Genomic DNA, 21701 nt, shown 5'->3' with positions numbered 1-21701 from the left:
AGCACTCCATGGACTCAACCTCGATGACTTGATCTCACTTCCCTTTAAACTCTGTTCTAGTTCTAGCCTTCACAGCCTCCTGCAGCAAGGAGTTCCACAGGTTGACTCTTTGCTTTGTGAAGAACAACTTTCTGTTACTAGTTTGAAGCCTGCTACCCATTCCTTTCCTTTGGTGTCCTCTAGTCATTCCTTATGGGAACTAATGAAGAACTTTTCTTGATGCACCCTCTCCACCCAACTCCTTCTTTTAGAGACCTCTATCCTGTCCCCCCTCCGTCTCCTCTTTTCTAAGCTGAAAAGTCCCAGTCTCTTTAGCCTCTCTTCATATGGGACCTGTTCCCAACCCCTGATCATTTTAGTTACCCTCCCCTCTCCCACCCCCTCTCTTCCCCTCTCCCACCTCCTTTTCCCAGTCTCCCCCAGTTTTGTTCAATAAAGACAGATTCCATTTTTGAACACAATTGTCCTTTATTTTGTACATCAAGAAGAGGGGCTAGGGAAGGGTAAGTGAAAGGAGGTGAGGGAGGAATGGGGTACGCACCCCCGATGGGGAGGACTGGGCTGGTTCTGTGGGCTTCTGGGGGTGGAAGCTCTCCTGCAGCCCCCCAATTGTCCCCTCTCCCCAGATGGCAGCCTGCGGCAAGTGCAGCCGGGCTGATGGCCGAGTGCTGTGATGTGCCCAGTGTGGGCACTCAGGACACTCCAAGCCAGGACTGCTTTGCAAGCGGGACACCCCTGAGAACTGTCTGTCCGGGGTGGGGGTCGGGACCCTTTAAGCACAGCCCTCGGCTAGCCTGAGACAGCAGCTCCACACTCTAAGTCCTAATCTGATGCCCTGCAGGCACTGCTTCCGGCCATCCTTAACCTCAGTTCAGGGTCCACTTAATGTGGACATGCTAGTTCGAATTAGCAAAACGCTAATTCGAACTAGTTTTTTAGTCTGGATCCGTTAGTTCGAATTAGCTTAGTTCGAATTAACTAATTCGAACTAAGTTAGTTCAAATTAACGTTGTAGTGTAGACGTACCCTAAGGGAGTAGTCCACTAGTCAACTACCTAATAAGCCTGTGCTTATTGGGTAGTCGAGTCAATTACTTGCTTCCCACCCCCCTTGCTGCCTCTGTGTCAGAGGTAGCAAGGGTGGGGGGAAGCAGGAGTTGGTGTTGGGGGGAGCCATCTTAAAATCTCCCCACAGAACGGGGGAATAGGGAAGGCAGAGGCGCAGTGTTCCTAGAGTTGGTGTGAGTTGGGACTGTTCAGTAACTAGGAGTAACTATTCAGTGACTGTTCAGTCCTTGCTCACGCCATCCCCGGGAGCTGACCCCAACTGAGCCTCTGCAGTTTAAATGTAGTAGGAGCCAGACTGCATGCATGCCTGGCTCCTATTACATTTAAACTGCAAAGCCGCAGCAGGGGTAGTGAGCACCATCCCCTTATTGACTAATTTGAATAGTCAATGGAAATTCCATCAACTTCTTGATTAGCTAATTAATCACAGCTTAACATCCCTACTCTGGACATTCTCCAGTTTGTCCAAATGTTTCCTGAAATGTGGTGCCCAGAACTAGACACAGTACTCCAGCTGAGGCAGAAGAATTACTTCTCATGTCTTGCTTACAAAACTCCGGTTAATATACCCAGAGTTATGTTTGCTTTTTTTTTGCAGCAGCAGTGTCACACAGCTAATTTTTTTTCACAAATATCAATGAATTAAGCCATTTATAGTATTTCACAAGAAAACTGAGGCACAAAGAAGTCATGCCACTTGCCAAGATCATACAGTAAGTCTTGAGATAGTCTGAGAATAGAAGCCAGTTCTACCAGACTTCCTAGCTCTCAGTCCCATGCCTTAGCCGCAAAACTAATTTTTCTACCCTCCTATAAAAATCAATGGCAGAATGTAGCCCATAGAATCCCTTTGTATGATAAATCGCCCTTCACTTTACAGGGTACAGAACTGATACTTCTGCTCTCATGCTTCAGATATTTCCTTAGAAAGAAAATTGTTTCTGTCTGTTCTAAGTTGTTTGGTTTAAGCTCTGGAAACAGATAGATCTATTTACATGGAAGTAAATTTCCTTTTTATTCCTAGCTGCATCCATAATCTTGTCATCTACTATGGATGAAGCAAAGTTCACATGATGTGCTGCCAAAGACAAGTTTATGATTATTTCCTTAGAATTTCCTATTTATTTGTGGGCTAGATTATCTCATTTTAAATAATACCCTTGATATTTCCCATTGTTTGTCAGGAATATCCAATGTCACTGCAATTCGAAATGTTCATTCTGAATTAATACTCAAGCCACTGGAAATGCTTTTCAGTCTAGTACTTATTAGTGTTCTTCTCAAACCTCATTCATAGTCCCAGAACTTTCCAAGGGAATGTCTGAGAGCCTGTAGGATGGCCACATTTCCTGTAAAAGTAGAGTGGACAAATCATAGAATCATAGAATGCTAGGACGGGAAGGGACCTCGAGAGGTCATCGAGTCCAGTCCCCTGCCCTCATGGCAGGACCAAATACTGTCTAGACCATCCCTGATAGACATTTATCTAACCTACTCTTAAATATCTCCACAGATGGAGATTCCACAACCTCCCTGGGCAATTTATTCCAGTGTTTGACCACCCTGACAGTTAGGAACTTTTTCCTAATGTCCAACCTAAACCTCCCTTGCTGCAGTTTAAGCCCATTGCTTCTTGTTCGATCCTCAGAGCCCAAGATGAACAAGTTTTCTCCCTCCTCCTTATGACACCCTTTTAGATATCTGAAAACTGCTATCATGTCCCCCCTCAATCTTCTCTTTTCTAAACTAAACAAACCCAATTCCTTCAGCCTTCCCTCTTAGGTCATGTTCTCTAAACCTTTAATCATTCTTGTCGCTCTTCTCTGTACCCTTTCCAATTTCTCCACATCATTCTTGAAATGCGGGGCCCAGAACTGGACACAATACTCCAATTGAGGCCTAACCAGCACAGAGTAGAGCGGAAGAATGACTTCTCATGTCTTGCTCACAACACACCTGTTAATACGTCCCAGAATCATGTTTGCTTTCTTTGCAACAGCATCACACTGCTCACTCATATTTAACTTGTGGTCCACTATAACCCGTAGATCCCTTTCTGCCGTTCTCCTTCCCAGACTGTCGCTTCCCATTCTCTATGTATGAAACTGATTGTTCCTTCCTAAGTGGAGCACTTTGCATTTGTCTTTATTAAACTTCATCCTGTTTACCTCTGACCATTTCTCCAATTTGTCCAGGTCATTTTGAATTATGATCCTATCCTCCAGAGCAGTCGCAACCCCTCCCAGCTTGGTATCATCTGCAAACTTAATGAGTGTACTTTCTATACCAATATCTAAATTGTTGATGAAGATATTGAACAGAGCTGGTCCCAAAACAGACCTCTGCGGAACCCCACTTGTTATGCCTTTCCAGCAGGATTGTGAACCGTTAATAACTCCTCTCTGAGTATGGTTATCCAGCCAGTTATGCACCCACCTTATAGTAGCCCCATCTAAGTTGTCCCATGTAGGGCTTCATTAGCCAGGGGAGCAAGGAGTAGGCTGTGTCACCCACAATGCAGATAGGCATATCCCATGTCCCCTAACATCCCGATGGTTTGGTTAGGGAAAAATATTCCAGCATGCATCTTCTGGAAGAGGCTGGAGTTCCTGAACACGTGGGCATCAAGTACCTTCCCTGACCACTTGACATAAATGTCTGTGAACCAGCCCTGGTGGTCCATGAGGCCTACAGGACCATGGAAAAGTACCCCTTTCTATTGATGAAGACCGAGGCACAGTGGTCAGGGGCCAGGATAGGGATGTGAGTACCCTCAATGCTCCCCTCTGCAGTTGGGGAAGACCATAGCAGCAAAAGCCAGCAAAGATGGGGTGTATGTCAATGAGGGTGATGACCCTGTGCAGCAGAATGGCGTTGATGGCCTTCACCACCTGTAGAATCATAGAAACATAGAATCACAGGGTTGCAAGAGCCCTCTGAAGGTCTCCAAGTCCAAGCCTTTTCCCACATCAGGAGCAACCCCAACTAAACCATCCTAGCCAGGGCTTTGTGAAGCCGGGACTGAAAAACCTCTAGGGATGGAGATTCCACACTCCCTCCCAGGTATCCCATTCCAGTAGTTCACTACACTCCTAGGACAATAGCAAGATAGTCATAACTGCATGAGCACGGCCATGACAATCGATTTCCCCATGCTGAACTGGTTCCCGACAGAGCAGTAGCTGTCTGGCATGGCAAGCTTCCGAAGTGCAATGGCAACATGCTTCAGAAAGGGGATGACACGTTGCATGAGGGTGTCCTGTTGCCGGAGTGCTGGGGTGAACCACTCACAGAGCTCCGGGAAGGTGTCCTTTTCGCATGCAGAAGTTCTGGAGCAACTGCTGGTTGTCCCACTGCTCCATGACGATGTGGTCTTACCAGTCAGAACTGGTCTCCTAGCGCCGGGAGCAGCAGTGCACAGTGTACAGGGGAAGATGGAAAGGACTGTGGGGCATGAGGAACACCTGGGCTGGTCCTCGTGGTCCTTCAGTGCCACAGGGGCAGTCTGCATAAACTATACCGGGAGTTGCAGCAGGAGGTCTAGGAGCTAGTGAGTGCTTTTCAGCCAGTCCTGCTCCTTGATGGAAGTGCTGTGGCATCTGCAAGGGCAACCAGAGCATCCAGTGTGGTGTTTGCTGTCGCTTCTTGAGGTAGGCAATGGAGAAGAGTTTGAGACACGGTTGTCGAGAGGAGCCCCTTTAAGCACGAGCCTCAGATAGCCTCAGGAAGAAGCTATAGGAAGTGACTACTCTCCTCATGCCCTGCCAGGAGTGCTTCCAGGGGGCTTTAAATGCGATTCAGCCTCCAATCAGTGTGGGACGTGCTATTTCAATATAAATCTGTGCTATTTCAATGAGGATTTGTAGTGTGGACATGCTATTTTGAAATAGCTCTTTTGGGAGTTATTATTTCGAAATAAGCTCTTTCAAAGCGCACAGTGTAGAAATAGCCTCAGAGTCTTCCCACTTTCTTAAGTGAATAGGATGGGGACCTGGGAGTAGAGCCGAACAAATAACTATTTGTTGCAGTTAGCAAACGAGAAACTATTCTGTGCAGGCCTGAAAATGTTCAGAATTCATCAGCAAATCGGAGAAGTCCACTTCATGCGTGAGGGTGCACGCCTGCCTTTGTAACCTCCATCCCAGCGGTTAGGCCCTTGCTTTGAATCCCCACTCTGAAGCAAGGACATGACATCAGATTTCCCCACAGCTAGACGAGCATTCTTTAGCCACCAGCCAGCAGACTGCTCCAGGGTGAGCTGCTCTCCCTTCTGTATTTGGAGCTATTCCACTTTCTACCAGCACGAAAATACTCTCCGAGCCAAAGGAAGAGTGACTGAAAATGGCTGGATCACCTGACCACTAAGGGTATGTCTACACTGCCACCCTAGTTCGAACTAGGGTGACTAATGTAGGCATTTGAAGTTGCAAATGAAGCCTGGGATTTAAATATCCAGGGCTTCATTTGCATCTTGCCGGGTACCGCCATTTTTAAATCCCCGTTAGTGCGGACTCCGTGCCCGTGGCTACACGCAGCACGGAGTAGGTAGTTCGAATTAGGCTCTCTAATTTGAACTACCGTTACTCCTTGTGGATTTCCCCCTTTCTTGTCAAAAAAGCCATTTCACTCTGTCAGGGTTTCACAAAAAAAAAAAAAAAAAAAAAAAAAAAGCTGCCGTAGCTTCCACTTTACAGGGAAGTAAATTGTCATAGTTTTTTCCATGTTTTCAGTTTTGGCTGTTACTTCCAACTTCTATGTAGTGGTTAGCCTTGGGCACTAAAAATCAGTCTCATTTTCAGAGACATAAAAGCAGGTAATAAGGGGTATGTCTAGATTACATGCCTCTGCTGACAGAGGCATGTAAAATAGGCTACCCGACATAGTCAATGAAGCAGAGATTTAAATATCCCCGGCTTCATTAAAATAAAAATGGCCACCGCGCTGTGCCAGCTCAGCCGATCATCAGCACAGCGCGCAAGTCAAGAAGGGAAGCCTTTGTCGACCACTCCCTTATGCCTCAAGAAATGAGGATTACAGGAGTGGTTGACAAAGGCTTCCCTTGTCGACGGATCCGCATCTTGACTCGCGTGCTGTGCTGACGATCGGCTGAGCCAGCACAGCATGGCGGCCATTTTTATTTTAATGAAGCCATGAATATTTAAATCCCCGCTTCATTGACTATGTCAGGTAGCCTATTTTACATGCCTCTGTCAGCAGAGGCATGTAATCTAGACATATCCAAGGTGTTACGGTCTTCAGGTGAAGCTGGCCAACTTTTCGCCATGTAGCAATAGTTCCATCTCCACTTGAAAAAAAACCCTGAAAATATCATTCCTTGGCCCAAATCTAGGGCTTAATTTGTTCTGGGGCTCACCAGGGTTAAGCTCTGACACCTCTGTGCTTTACAGTTCATAAGCCAGACACTTCTGGGCTTGCTGTTTTAGTTAGGAAAGTTTTTTTAAAAAATTGCCTGCACTCCAGCACCTAATTGTTCCTCTTTCGTTACAAATTAAGCACTGGCCAAACCCCATAGTCCTTTGCAACCACAAAGAGTTGTGGAATATAATTGGCCACAGAATAGTTGTTGGCCATTCTGTGGTCTTTGATCCACAGTTTTAAAATATTGAAAATGAAATTCTAGGTGTCTAATTATCTGTTGGCCCCTACTGCAGCTATCACCTGTATCTTTCTTAATATCTGGGCGTTTATAGCAATGACTTATCTTTGTCGTATTTGGGCCCAATCCTTCCAGCCCTCCATGGACAGAATTCCAATTCATTGCCACAGGTGTTTTGGGTGTACAAAGAATGGCGGATTGCGCCATCTATTTGAAACAAAAAGTGGCAATAACTAAAGGGCTTGCATAGTCTTCCCTGTGCAGGTGGGAGAACCAATGGCTGCAGAATTTCTGCACTTTCTCTGCACAAGGGAGGCAGTATTTTGAATGGTTGTATGGAAGGGTTGAGCACAGAAGTTTGCTCTGTAGGCTTAGTTCACAGGAGCTGGCCAGGGTGGGCAGAGATGGGATTGGGATGCTGCTCTAGTTACTATGTGCATCTTTCAAATCTTCCCATCAACAAAAAGAGGTAGGCACCATAAAGCAATATGGCCTTGGGGGAAGACTTCTTCCTCTTGTACATAACCCAGGCCTGCCTGGTGTAGCACTTTTAACTTAGATAGCTAAACATAGTCTAATAAATTGCTTCCGGCATAGAGAGGTTATTCAATGGCATATAGGAGATCATGTTTCAAAGCATCTCAAATGTCACTTCAGTCTCCAAATGCCATTACAGTTATGCAAGGATGCCAAAAACTTTAAAAAACACCCCTAAAAGTAAGAGCATGTAACTGAGTATGGCAAGGATAAATTTCACGATGATTATAGGCTTCAAATGTACTTAAAACTTATAAATATATCAATAAAACATTGTGTTCAACTAATTTAAATATTGAGACTGGGGAAACTAAAGTGCAGTATTTTAGGAAAATGTGTATTTTTAAGTTTTTCATTGGAGAATTTGGGAAGGATTATCACAGAAAAACTAGGATCCCTGGTCCTGTAATTAGAGACATAATGTGAGTGCAAAGGGGGCTCAAGTTAAGAGGCCAAATTTTGGCTTAGCTAAAATCTCCAAATATTCATCATGCTGAGCATGCTCAAGTCTCTCATAGATCCTCGTATGGACCAGACTGTGTATATACCATCTCCATGGAATGACTAACCATGTGCCCACCAACCCCAAGGCAGGGGAGCCAACAGCCTTTCTAGGCCCTGGGCAAGGTAGACAGGGGGCTGGCTCCACACTCCCAGTTGCCCCCTTTGCCTACTCCATCGGCAGCCCCGGCTATAAGGGAAAAGCCCAACTTTCCCTATAATTAAGGGCCAAATTAATGGCCCATTTTGGTCAATTTCAGTTATAGGACTTTTTAAATGGTAAATTTCATGATTTCAGATATTGAAATGTGAAATATCGAGGTGGTGTAACTGTAGGGTTCTTGACCCAAAAAAGCGTTGTGTGCGGGTTGCAAGGTAGCAACCCAAAAAAGCGTTGTGTGCGGGTTGCAACGTTGCTGGCAGCAGCGTTGCCTTCAGAGCTGGGCAGCTGGAGAGTGGCGGCCGCTGGCCAGGAATTGAGCTCTGAAGGTAGTGGTGACTGCCAGCAGCAGTGCGGAAGAACGGACAGCATGGTGTGATGTTGCTACCCTTACTTCTACCCTGCTGCCTTAGGGTATGTCTACACTACAGCACTAATGAGAACTAACTTAATCCGAATTAGTTAATTCAAACTAAGCTAATTCGAATTAGTGCATCTAGATCTAAAAGCTAATTCGAATTAGCGTTTTGCTAATTTGAAATAGCATGTCCACATTGAGTGGGCTCCGAACCGAAGTTAAGGCTGGCCAGAACCAATGCCGGCAGGGCATCAGGTTAGGACATAGAGTGTGGAGCTGCTGTCTCAGGCTAGCCGAGGGCTGTGCTTAAAGGGACCCGACCCCCACCCCGGACACAGTTCTCAGGGTTCCTGCTTGCTGGTCTACCTTGCTGAGGGACAGCAAAGCATTTGTGTCTCGGAGTGCTCTGCTTGCCCTCACTCAGGGCACCATGGCACTCTGCACCATGGAACCAGACCTGCCCCCGGGGACTCTGCTGCGTCTCATGCACACGTTGCCGGCAGCCTGGCTGCACTGTCTGCAGGCTGCCATCCAGGAGCACCATCGAGGGGATGTCAGGATCCAAGGGGCCCTGCAGGAGAGCTTCCACCCTGAGGAGCGCTAATAATCTCCTTGGTCTGCCCCACTGGGGGCTTGTGCCCCATTCCTCCCTCTCCTCCTTCCACTTCCCTAGCCCCCCCTTCCTGATGTCAAATAAAAGACACGTATTTTCAAAAATAACAACTCTCTTTATTTAACACAACTGGGGAGGGGGAATGAAACTGTGGGGAGACGGGGGAAAGGAGGCGGGAGAGGGCAGGAGAGAGGGTGCAAAAGGGGAGGGGGAAACCTGGGAGGAGGGAGCTGGAAGGGGGAAGCAAGGGAAAGGAGGGAGAGGGGAAACTCAGGGAGCAGGGGTAGGGGTCTCGTCGGGCCAATCGCCTCCCAGCATTGCGAGGGAGGGGGCCTCAGTGTCCCCTGGGGGATGGGTTGGAGGGTGCAAAGATTGAGGTGGGGAGTGTGGACATTGAGGAGAAGGGTGTGGGGGTTGAGGAGGAAGAGGTGGAAGGGGGGGCAGGAGTGGGAGGAGGGATAGTTGTTGGGGGGGGCAGCAGGCGCAGGACCGGCACAGGGTATCATGCTGTGCAGCAGGGCCTGCAGGTTTGCATTTCTGGCTCACTCCTCAACCAGCAGCTCCTGGCGGAGCTTCACATCTGCCCGCATCCAGGCCTCCACAGTGCGGTTCAGGGCTCACAGGGACCCCAGGTGCTGGTCCCAGTACTCCTGCTCCGTGGTGGTGTTCCGGAGCAGGCTGCGGTTGTGGGAGCATGTCCTGGGCAGGGTGGTGCAGCTGTAGAGAAAGAAGAGAAGTGGTCAGTTCTCCCTGGGGACACAGTGGATGATGCCCAGCCCTCGCCCCCACCCCTCTGCGACGTGAGGGCGACCGTGCCCTGCACCATCAGTGCCGTTGTGCTTGTACAGAGGTCAGGATGTCTGGCTCTCCCTGGAACTGGGAGCTGCCCCAAGACCGCGCCCATGTCCCTGTGCCATGTATTGTGTGGCTGGAGCAGGGGGGAGATGTCTCCAGCCTCTGTGTAGAGGGGGCATGTGAAGGGAGAGCATCTTGCTGGGTCCCGCCCCGGGATCGGGAGCATGTCAGGTCTCTTCACACACGCATGTGCCTATTGGGCCATGGCCCCTGGGTGTCACACAGCTGGAGCCACCTGCCCAAGGGTGGCATGACACGTGCTCGCACGTGCACAGGTGGCTGCATGATCCGTGGGAGGCATGGCCCATGCGCACGGTCCCTAGTCTCCCTCCCTGCCTCCCCCCCAGGCAGGGGAGAGTGCTAGCACTTACCTGGTATGGCCTCCCCGGATGACCCTGCCGACTCCGGTGCTGGAACTGCTTGCGGTGGCCTCTCCGGTGCTCCCGGGTCAGGGCCCTCCGGTCCCGGCTCGCTGCCTCCCTAGATGGCGCGGACCGCCCCGCCCCCCCAAGAGTCGGTCGAGGGCGGGGAAGTAGGGGCAGGTGGCAGCCCTTGCTGTGGCGCTGCCCCTGGTGGCCCTGGCATACGCCTGCCACAGCTGTTTCACTTTCACTTTCAGCTGTTTCACTGCTCTTGGGTGCACCTGTGTCCCTTTTGCGTCATGGTGGCCACTATGCAGCTGTAGACGGCCACATTCCTCCACCTAGTGAGGAGATCATGGAGGTTGTGGACCTGCCCCCAAACCTCAGTGAAGTCCATGACCTCCACACTAGTCCAGGAGGGCACGCGCCGTCTACGGCCCCTGGGTGCTGGGGGACTGGGTGGGGGACAGCTGGCTGTCACTGGCTCCCTGGCTCATCGTGGGGCCACTGGGTCAGGGGCAGAGACTGCTGGAAGGCCTGGATCTGGCACGTGCAGTCTGGCCAGAGTCTACCCCTTTAAGGACCCCAGGGCTGAGGGAGAGGAGAGGAGTTTTCTTGGTTTGGCCCAGAGTGGCCACCAGGGGGAACCTGGGAAGGGCCAGCCTCCAGCTAGTTCGAATTAAGTGGCTACACAGCCCTTAATTCGAACTGCTTAATTCGAACTAGGCGTTAGTCCTTGTAGAATGAGGTTTACCTAGTTCGAATTAAGCGCTCCGCTAGTTCGATTTAAATTCGAACTAGCGGTTTGTATGTATATACGCTATTAAAGTTAATTTGAACTAACGGCTGTTAGTTCGAATTAAGTTTGTAGTGTAGACATGCCCTTAGTTAGCAGACGCCACACTGGCCACCCAGCTCTGAAAGCAGCAGTACAGAAGTAAGGGTAGCATGGGTATGGTATTTCCTCCCCCAGGGTATGTCTACACTACCCTCCTAGTTCGAACTAGCGGGGTAATGTAGGCATACCGCAATTGTAAATGAAGCCCGGGATTTGAATTTCCCGGGCTTCATTTGCATAAGCGGGGCGCCGCCATTTTTAAATCCCCGCTCGTTCAAACCCCGTGCCGTGCGGCTACACGCAGCACGAACTAGGTAGTTCGAACTAGGCTTCCTAGTTCGAACTACCGTTACTCCTCATTCCACTGCTGCTGGCAGTCTTCTCTCCGGTAGCCCAACTTTAAAGGCAACAGAAGAGAGGCAATACTGTGACTCTCCTAAAACTACCTTGTGATCCCCTTGCAACTCCCTTTTGGGTCAAGACCCCCAGTTTGAGAAACACAGTCTCTTCCATGAAATCTGCATAGTGTAGGGTAAGCACACAAAAGGCCAGATTTCACTGGAGGACACCAGATTTCACGACCTGTGATGCATTTTGCATGGTCATGAATTTGGTAAGGCCCTACCTATAATGGCTGCTTCCAGCTACTCTGGGCCAGGCACTGGAACTGAGAGCAGGGAGTCTGTCTCTCCTGGGCTCTCAATGATCCCCCTGCTGCCACCCTAGGCATCATGGAGGAGGAAGCTTTCTGATTCTGCTGAGGGACACAATCCAGATGGCAGTGGGAGAGGGGAAGAGGGGATGAAGAGTGGGTCTGGAACTGGGAGACAGTGAGGGAAATAGGGTGTGTGCAGGGCAGGGGTAGGGAGTAGATGGGTGACTGGGAACCCCCTGGAGACACTGAGTTTGCACAAGGAGCTGGGGAGAGCAAGAGCCTGAGACTGTCTAGACAAGGAGCCCTACACAGAGCAGTAGGAGACTGTGATTAAATGAGGAGCTCAGAGAGACAGAGAAGAGAGAAGCAGGATGAGAATTATGGAGGAGGAACTGGGACTGGGGACAAGGAGCCAGGGGCAGGACAAAGGTAGTTTGGAGTGAATGTACCAAAAAGGGATCAAACTTGGGGGTAAATGGGCAGAAGAGTCTGTGCCCACTCCACACTTCTCCAGAGCCTGGAATGGAAGGCAAGGTTGCTGAGTCTCACCCTTCCTCTGCTGTCAGCAAATCTCTGCTGCGCCCATTGACTAAGTGTCCCTTTGTTATACTGGTCCACATAGCGGCTGACAGCCTAGAACTTCTATCGATTACACCTTTAGCTGAAGGGGCAGATTTCTGTGCACTGGATGGAAAGCTTCCAGCCCTGCTGATGAACCATATGGGTATCAACGATCCTACATGATCGGCTTTATATTAATTTAGTTTGGCTTTTTATCAAGCAAGGAAATCACACATGCACACACAATGTTAAAAAAACATTGGCGTTGCAACGTGGAGTACTCAAAAGCTAGGGGAATGCCAAAATGAAGATTGCTTGCGCTGAAATATTTTGGCCGAAATTTTCCACCCAGAAATTCAGGTTGAAGCAAACAACTGGCATGTCAACCCAAATGGTTAAAGTTTGCCAAAGTTAAAAGCAACTGAAAAGGGGGCTTATAATGGGTTTTAATAACAGGCAGCACTATCAGCCCCAGCTATAGTGTTTGTGTAATACCACATCAAGGAGGCATTTTCAACCAGCTAAAATAGCCAGGGTGACCGCCTCTGTAGCCACCCAAAAGCCACCCAAAAGGCAACATCTTCAACTCCATCTCAACATACTTGCCTCCTTCCCTGTTGAACAAATATTGCTGCACTGCTTCATTAAAGTCAAACCAGGGAAGGCATCTGCAGACACACCCAGACAAGTTACCAAGCAAATTCAGAAAAGGGGGTTTCCTTACAGACGAGAGCAGTGTAATCAGAACTGACAGGATCGGACTAACAAGAAAGAAATAGTGACCCACATGAATTCCTCCAGTCTGGGGCATAATGTAGTCTTCATCTTTGTTGAAAATTCCCACTGATGTCATGTCACTTGGTACAAGTGTAGAAATATATGGCAGAGTATCTTTATCACATGGAAACAGTAGGGATTTATCCAAATCATTAGCCAAATTTTGTAAAGCCCAACGAATGTGTAGGATGGAGTCCATTTAGGAAAACTCCCGTGACTTCAGGAAAACGAGGTTAAGCTTCACTACCTGTAGCTTGTTAACATTCTTTGAGTTTTACTGTCAGTGCAAAGCCGACTGTAATGAAACTGAACACTACACAGTGCTAGGATATTCATAAAGCTTTTAACACAATTCCTCAGTTTCCAATTAAAATAACATCTAAGGGGCAGAGGCATGGAGCCGTGAGATATTAGTGCAGTGCTTTAAATTAGACTAATGCTAGATGCAGTAGGGCTTTTTTCCCCTTTAAGATTGTCAGAAAAACTGCAGAAAGCAGCATTGGGACATGAGCTTTGTTACTGTTTATATTAACAATGTGCATAATGACAATGAAATCAAGGTTTTTCAGGTTTGTAAATTATGCTGAAGACCAACAAATCATAATGAGCTTTGAAATTGGACTCCAAAGTAATATCTAAATGGCAAATGTGATTAAATATAGATAAACAGAGAACAATCAGTCATGGAACAAAGAACCAAAAGAGGAATTGCAAAATGGAAATGCACTGCAGCATACTGCCAAGAGAAAAGCTATGGGAGTGCTTGTAAGAGGGGGAGAAAATCAAATCCAGGATGTCCTGAGCTCAGGCTGTGGTTTCTCTAAAGAAAGTAAACAGGATTGTGGGTTGAGTTGCCAGAGAAAAATAATTATTCAGTAAATCAAAGGAAGTGGTAATACAGTGTTGCTATATAGGGTACTGGTTACAGGTCACCTAAAGTGTCTGTCAGTATATCTTTGGAAGAAAATAACTCCTTTTAATGGGGCACAGCATGGAAGAAGTGAAAAGTTACACATCCCGAAGCTTTGAGTTATGAGGAATGTGAATGAAAATTAAGCTTATTCCTCGCCACCAGTGATTAAAGACTACCAGGCAATAGAGATGTTAAAATTCTCAAATGAGATTGATGACACTACTCCAAACTAACATTCCCCCCGCCTCTCATGCCTCAAGAATGATAGCCAAGAAGGAAATGCATTAAACTTGGAAAGCTAGCGCCCGAAGGGAGTCCTGCATCACACTGGGAGTGGAGCATGGGAAAATGGACAATGTTTAACAGTCACCTACAGTTGTGACATACTCCCTGGGACAACAAATGTTCTTTGGATTGTTACTGTTGTTAACAACTTGTATTTCAGTAGCATCTTTGAAGCCCCAACATGTTATGGCCTAGGAGGAGACTGTCCCTGCTCCATGTATCTACAAAATGATGGGACAAAGTAGAAGCTAACACTGCCTTTCTAAGGCATAGAATTGGCTGGATCCTGGTTTCTAATCCCACCTTTTCCACAGCTCCCTGAGTAACAATGGTCATGTCTCTTAACCTGTGTGTCTCCATTTCTCCATCTGTCTCGTGGTGATAATGATATTTCCCTGTCTCCCAATGGTACAGTGAAGATTAATTGAGAGTGCTTAGAGATCCTCAGAGGGCAGGTGGTGTATAAATGCAGAATACTATACATGGATTTCTGGGTCTTCATTAAATCCCTCTCTCCTTCCCATGTCACTGCTATCCATGGGTCTTGTACACAAAGTGGATAAAAAGCACAATGCAAAGGATGTAGAATTAGAAATGAATAAAACTAAAATTCCAGGTATGGTATTGCATAATGAATGGTGACTTTCTTCTTTCTGAAATCACTTTCCACTTTATGTTCAAATCAAATTCTTTTATTACCCTGTTTCTAAGAGAAATGCCTATTCTGCCTCCTCAATCCTAATTGCTTTTCAGATTGTGTATATCATTAGTACTGTATATCTTCATTTTCTAGCCTATGTAGTAATTGAAAGTTCAGTCATTGTTATACTCACCATGCTGCCAACATTTATTAAAATAGAGCAATTAGCTATTGTCTTAAATGGCGTTTAGAGGTAAGGCTCATTGGGTTTAGACTCATTACAATTAACTGAGATGATAAATGTAAAAGTATTTTATTGCAGCTTTGCACAGAAAAGTTGTTCAAACTGATTATCTAGTGTAAATATTCATTCAGCACGGTGTGCTTAAAATAACGTTTCTTCAGAACCTATTTAATAATAAAACTCTATCTCTAAACAGGGCACTGAAAAACAGTAAACCACACAACTTTCATGCACGTTAGCACTGAAACACCATGCATCTTGCCCATAACAAACTACGCTCAAAAAATGAGGATTCACTCTGCTGCTTTTTGAAAGTACTCAGACTTTCAACCCCAGAGTTCATTTCATTTTTCAAATTGGCTCTTTTTGCATTGGATATTCTATCATACTAGTTTTGAAGACCATAGTTCAAAACGGTGAGTGCAATAGCACAGAAAGGCTATTCTTCTTCTATTCCCTTGGCAAGTGCTCTCTGTGTTACCGTAAATGCTGTTCTCTCAGGGTTAATTGGCTCCATTGTACAATGTTGCAAGAGGAGGCCAATGAATTTTCAGGTTCCACAGCCCTACAAAGCATTGTATGGAAGATTCTCCTTTACCCCCCTACCTGATGTTTAGGAATCTGTTACTTTTCTTTCTGCAGGTGATAAACAGCAGCTGGTCAAACTTATGGCTAGGATTTTCAAACCTGGAAACTTGACATTAGGAGCCTAAATCATGCGGCATGGCCTGACTTTGAGGCTGAATGCCCACCATTTTCATTTAGTTCAATGGGAGTTGTGGGTGCTCTCAACCTCTGAAAGGAAGGTCATTTTCTGCTTTATATCATAAGCATAGGCCCTGTTTCGGCAACAGTGGTGGATATAGGGCAGGGTGAGCAGAGCGGCCGCCCTGGACCCTGCGCTTCAAGAAGCCCTGCACATGCGCCGTGGTGCCACGGCACATGTCAAAAGGGGCAGCCCTGTAAAATTGTGCTGCCCTGGGCCCCACAAAACCCTCATCCGCCCTTGTTCAGCAACATGCTTAAAAACATACCCAGCTTCAAAAAACAGAGTAGTCCAATAGGACTATATTATGTGCTAAAAATGAAGGCATATCACTAAGTAGCTTGCTCAATCAGGGCCTTAGGTGCTAGGTTTTAAAATGTCTCTGAGGGCTTATCTTCACTTAGTCAGAGATCAGTGTTCCAGATAATGATCTCCCAAGGTTTGATTTAGTGACTCTAGTAAGGACCCACTAAATCAACTGCTGATGGCACCCCTGTTGACTCTGGTACACCACCGAGTTGCAAGGAGTAAGGGAAGACAACGGGAGAGTTTCTCCTGTCAACCTTCTGAAGTGGTAATACCATGGTAAGTCAAGCTAAGGTACATTGGCTTCAGCTACGCTATTCGTGAGGCTGGAGTTGCATTATCTTAGTTTGATTTTCTGTAGTGTGGACCTGGCCTTAGAGTGGGGTTACATCTATGTTATAGCTAGCTCTGTATCAATGCGACAGACGTAATTAAATCAGTATTAAAGATGTTGTATTTGCTTCACTCTTTGAAAGTTTCTTGTCTTTCACATAACTTTCAGAACTTTATTTAATTAGTTTCCCTGCTTTTAAGCATGCCTTTCCTCATTAAAATGGGGGGAAGAACATGGAGGCGAGGGAAGAAATGAGGATATTACTAATAGATAAGAAACCAGAGACTGGAGCAAAACAAAACTAACAAACTCAATAAATACTTCTGTAATGATCCAACCATATAATGCAGCCTCTCTGTCTCTGCCCTTTCTCAGGCTTCATAAGTGGTTTGGAGGTCTGTGAGAGATCCAGACAGTTTGCATTCTTGCATTCATCTTGGGCGAAACATATTGCTGTAGCTCACATGTTATTGGACAGGTAGGCTACTGCAGCAAATTTTCTAGTACTCCTTTAGAGCAGAGCATAAAAGCAATAGAAGTGGGGAAAGTTCCTATGTCTGTCATCCCCCCCACAACCAACACACACGGCAAACAAACTGATATGGCTGCTGGTAAAGGTTGAACACTGCCTGTCTTTTCCCATCTTACCAATCAGTCTTAAGAATCCCCAGAATGGTGTCCAAAAATTCTGCAAATGCAGTCTTCACTCTGGCCTGTCCAAGGCCCTGACCCTTTGCACAAAATGATCAATGAGAGCAATGTCTTTGACTTCAGTGAGGCTGGGATCTAGCCCAAAAGTGTATAAGTAAAACCCACCAAGTGAGAGCACGACCTAGTTCATCATAGAAATATCATTGACAAGCCAGAATTGTTACCTCCTGTCTCACAAATCCTGAAGCTAGGGTCTGATGTGTAAAAGATTTGTGTGTCCGCCAGGAACATTTCTGATGCTGAGCAAACCTTCAGTCTTTCAGGACACATGCTATATGGCAGCGGTAATGTTTGTTATGCAAGATTCTATGGAATGTTGTCTGAAACAGGAAAGTTAATTCTCAGCTTCAGTGACAGACAGGAATCAATTTATGGTGCAGAGCTGCTCCCTATGAACTGGGCTGTGGTGGGCAAAGGAATTATTCTGCATGCTGTTTCACTAACTCTGCTTTAGGACTAGTGCAAATAAAACAAGTTACACTTGGCAGAATTTCCAGCCTGCACCACAGATTTCTTTCCAATGGAGATAGACCTGCGAGACCCTGGACATCTGCTGCCACTCAACAGAGGGGCAACAATAATAAATATCCAATGCAAATTTTGAATCCAAGTATCTGCTTCTTAAAAGGCTTTGGCACAGTGTGAGTGTAGGCAACATTGTAGGGTCCCTAGGAAGATTAGACTTCTATGTGATCCAAACACCAATTTCACTTCAAGTTAGTGAATAACAATCAATCTAAGATATTTTATGGCATCCATAACTGCAGTACTTGAGCCCTTCACCAATTTTAACATTCATTCTCACAACCCCACCCCAATGAGATAGGATCGTGCTTTTAACTCATTTTAGAGAGGGAAACTGAGTCACAGAGAGGCAAAGTGACTTGAGCAAGGTCCCAGAGGATGTGAGAGAGCAGGAACTGAACCCACATTTCTGGCTCGCCCTCAAACCACTAACCAATCCTTTCTCTAATGGTGCATTACCCTGTCCCAACAAAGCACAGCATCATAAGGCTCCGGAGACTAGTCTCCAGGTATACTTCATGGGATGTGGAACAAGTCTATGAAGAGTCAGAGCCATATTGCCAGTACGGGGATGGGCAGCACTGTTAAACAAAGCCTCTTCCAGGGGCAGATGTGGGTACCAGATCTGGTGCTATATTACATAGACATTGGAACTTGCTTAAGTTCACAGATCAGCTGAATTACTTTCTTACTGAGTAATAATTAATAAAAACTAAATTCACGGCAAAATTATAGGCTGAGCTTTATGTCTTAGAGCAGCAACAAGAGAAAAGATGAAATTTTTCATCTGTGTAATGGACGGGAACCTGAGTTAAAGATTTCATTCTCTTCCAGACAATTATGGGTAATGCCAGTCTTTTATTCCACTCACATTTTTATAGAATGTTTTTCATATTTTAGAAACAAAAGGGAATAGTGTATAGAGCAGACTGATGATAATAGTATGGAGAAGACAAAGACATATTTGTGAGAAGTGGGAGAAGAGAGAGAGGGAAAAGACCAAGTAAAATCTTGGTTCCATTTAAGTCAATAGAAATTGTGCTATTGACTGCAATGGGGTCAGAATTCCACCTTTGTGTGTGTACATATATATCTGCATGCTGTCAGGGGAGAATTTTCAAAGGCCAAAACAAGAACTAGGACCCCAACTCCTAATAAAAGCAATGACAGTTAAGTGCTGAGCTCCCATTTATTCCTTCAAGATTACAAACCCTGCTAAACATGGAGCAAGAACTGACTTTTAAAGTGGTTTGTATAGCACTGAGCACAATCCAATCTTAACTGGAGCCTCTGGACTTTGATTAATCAATACTGTATAGTATGGCTGAGAATGAACAATTCTTGAAGTAGTACTACAGAGGTTATATTATGTTACCTGGAGGGCTGGTCAAAAAGTGTTTAGTGGAATAGTTATCCATTGGAAACTGCTAATTCAACTGAACTGAAATGTTTTGCAAGGCTGTATCAACTTTATTGAACATTTCAGTGGGAAATTATCCAAGCAGTTCTACAAGGTTGAAATGTTTCATTTCAATGTGTACATTATAACTTATAACAAAGAAATCACTTCAATCTTATCAAAACAAAACATAAATAAGATTAAAGCAAAATATTTCTGAGTATTTTGTTGTAAAAATTCAAATTTTAGGTTTTCTTCTGATTTGGGATTAAACCAAATGTTGGAGACTTGGAATGTCCTGTGGGATGGAAATTCCAGTTTTTGGATGAGCTCTCATTACGAGTTTTCTCACAGGGCACGGTGAGTGAATGAGTTAGCAAAGCAGAAGTTAGTAGAAACAGAAGTCCGGAAACCTTGTAAACCTTCTTTAATGAAACAAATATTCTGGGCAGTTTTAAACTTTTTAGGACATTTCAAAATCATTGGAGTTAGCAAATTCATATTTTTAGCAAATAAATAAATGAAATCAAGCTCCTGGCTTCAGCAGTAAACTTCCATCCAGCATGTCTCATTCTTTTTGGTAGTGGAATTTAAATAAATTACAAAGAATCAGACTTGCCTGTCATCCTGTGAATACCCTCTAATTCCTGTAAATTACTCCCTTATTCCAGCCTTCACAAAGACATATCATAGACTGTTCTTGATGCTTAGTCTTGTGTTAAAAAATTGCTAGATGCAGGTGTGAAGAGCTTCAATTGTCTATTATAACCCATGAATTCTGTGTTTATAAAACAGACTGGAGGATTTGCTGATTTATGAGATTAAATATTTCATATCCAGCTCAGAATAGAGTGACCGAAAATCATTATTAGTTGTTATCTGTGAAATGTCTGAAGTGAATTGAGACTTTGTGGTCTCATCTAAATCCCTAATGGACTATAATCCCTAAACATAGGGGTTGAGATGCATTGAAATGACGTAATATCATCTGTAATTAGGTAGCTTGGAATAGCAAAGCAACTAGAGCCTGCAATGTAAATCTTGCATTCATCAGGCAATGTTTTTACACAGAGTAAAGAGAGAGCAACAAGGAAACCACATGATTTAAAAAAGAAATTGAACCAAATACTTCTATAGCTTCATGTCCCCCGCTACCCTCCCCTGTTTGGTTCTTAGTAGGCATCGTATTCTTGAAACTGAATGATAATATATGACATTGGCTTTTATTTCAATAAATAGTACCTCTTCATTATAGGTGATTTGAATATCTTGGATAGAAGTGTAAAGACAAGAAAGCAGTACCACATTAATTTAGATCGCCATTTCATGTACATTTAGATAATTGCTGACATCAGCGTACTGAGAATGAGTTTGTGCCTCATACTCATATGGGTAGCAATTAAATGGTTAGACATCTTTCCATTTTAAGCCACAGATTTGAATATGACTTCCAGTTTCTTTAAGCAGGAGTCGTAGTGTTCTTTGGAAACTAATTAAAAAGCTTTTTGTTTTCAGTCTTTCATGCTTTTTTTTTTTTTTTTTTACTGCTAGAATTTGTCATGTGTTCTTGACTTTCCTGGGAACGTTGACTAAGTTAATTGGGAATTTTGCATGTGTTAGGATTGCAGGCTCCAGCCCAGAGGACTGTTTCACATTGCCTGTTGACATTTCAGTCTGTCTGCTGCATTTTCATTGTTCACTATCCAATCCAAGATTATCTGTGTCCATCTGTTATCTGTCCTGCTGCTTAGGTGACCTGTACACCACCCCACATTTCCTTTAAATCTACATGAGTTGTGTATCAATTAATTATTTGGCATGTGTTACCTCCGTCCAAAAACTGACAGCACACACTTTCCTCTAACTTGTTTTAAGCAAGTCCCATAGGGTAGCTGTTTTGGTTAGTCTCTAAGCCTTAGTCTACATTATTATTTTGAAATAATTCTCCTTATTTCAAAATAATTAGGTGAGCACCCGCACTACCAAGCCCGTTATTTAGAAATAAGGGGATGGTTACTTTGAAATAATAACTCCTGCTTTCCATGAGGAATAATGCTTATTTGAAATAGTTACTTCAAAATAGTGTGGACACTCCGCTGCTGCTATTTCGAAATAACTACTCCCCAGAGTCATTCAAAGTAATTACTCTCCAGTCCTTCCTGGGCTCTAAGTAGAAATAGTGCATCCACATTCAGGGTATGTCTACAATACAGAGTTCAAATTAGTGGGTCTCGTGAAGACACACTAATTCAAACTGAGTGGGGCTCTCTGGTCAATGCTGGTAGTCCTGCTTCCACGAGGAGTAAGGGAAGTCGAAGAAAGAGTGTTCTCCCTTTGACTTCCTGCAGTGTGGATAGTGCCAAAAGTTGAGTTAAGGTACTTCAACTTCAGCTACTCAGCGTAGCTGAAATTGCGCATCTTAATTTGATCTTATTCCATAGAATAGACATACCCTAAGAGAGTCTGCCTCAGACTAATTTCAAGACTTCCCTGCAGTGTGGACATACTACTTTGAAATAATTATTTTTGGAGTTATTATTTCAAAATAAATTATTTCAAATTAATTTCCTAGTGTAAACATGTCCTAAGGTATTTACAGGACCATTTTTTAAATGTTTTAAGCAACAGTAACCCACAGAACATTATCATAATGGAGGTATGTACACGTATTTAAATC

The sequence above is a fragment of the Pelodiscus sinensis genome, chromosome 2 (assembly GCF_052426305.1).
Source record: "Pelodiscus sinensis isolate ZL-2025 chromosome 2, ASM5242630v1, whole genome shotgun sequence".
Classification (NCBI taxonomy): domain Eukaryota; kingdom Metazoa; phylum Chordata; order Testudines; family Trionychidae; genus Pelodiscus; species Pelodiscus sinensis.
Note: the sequence above shows the minus strand (reverse complement) of the source record.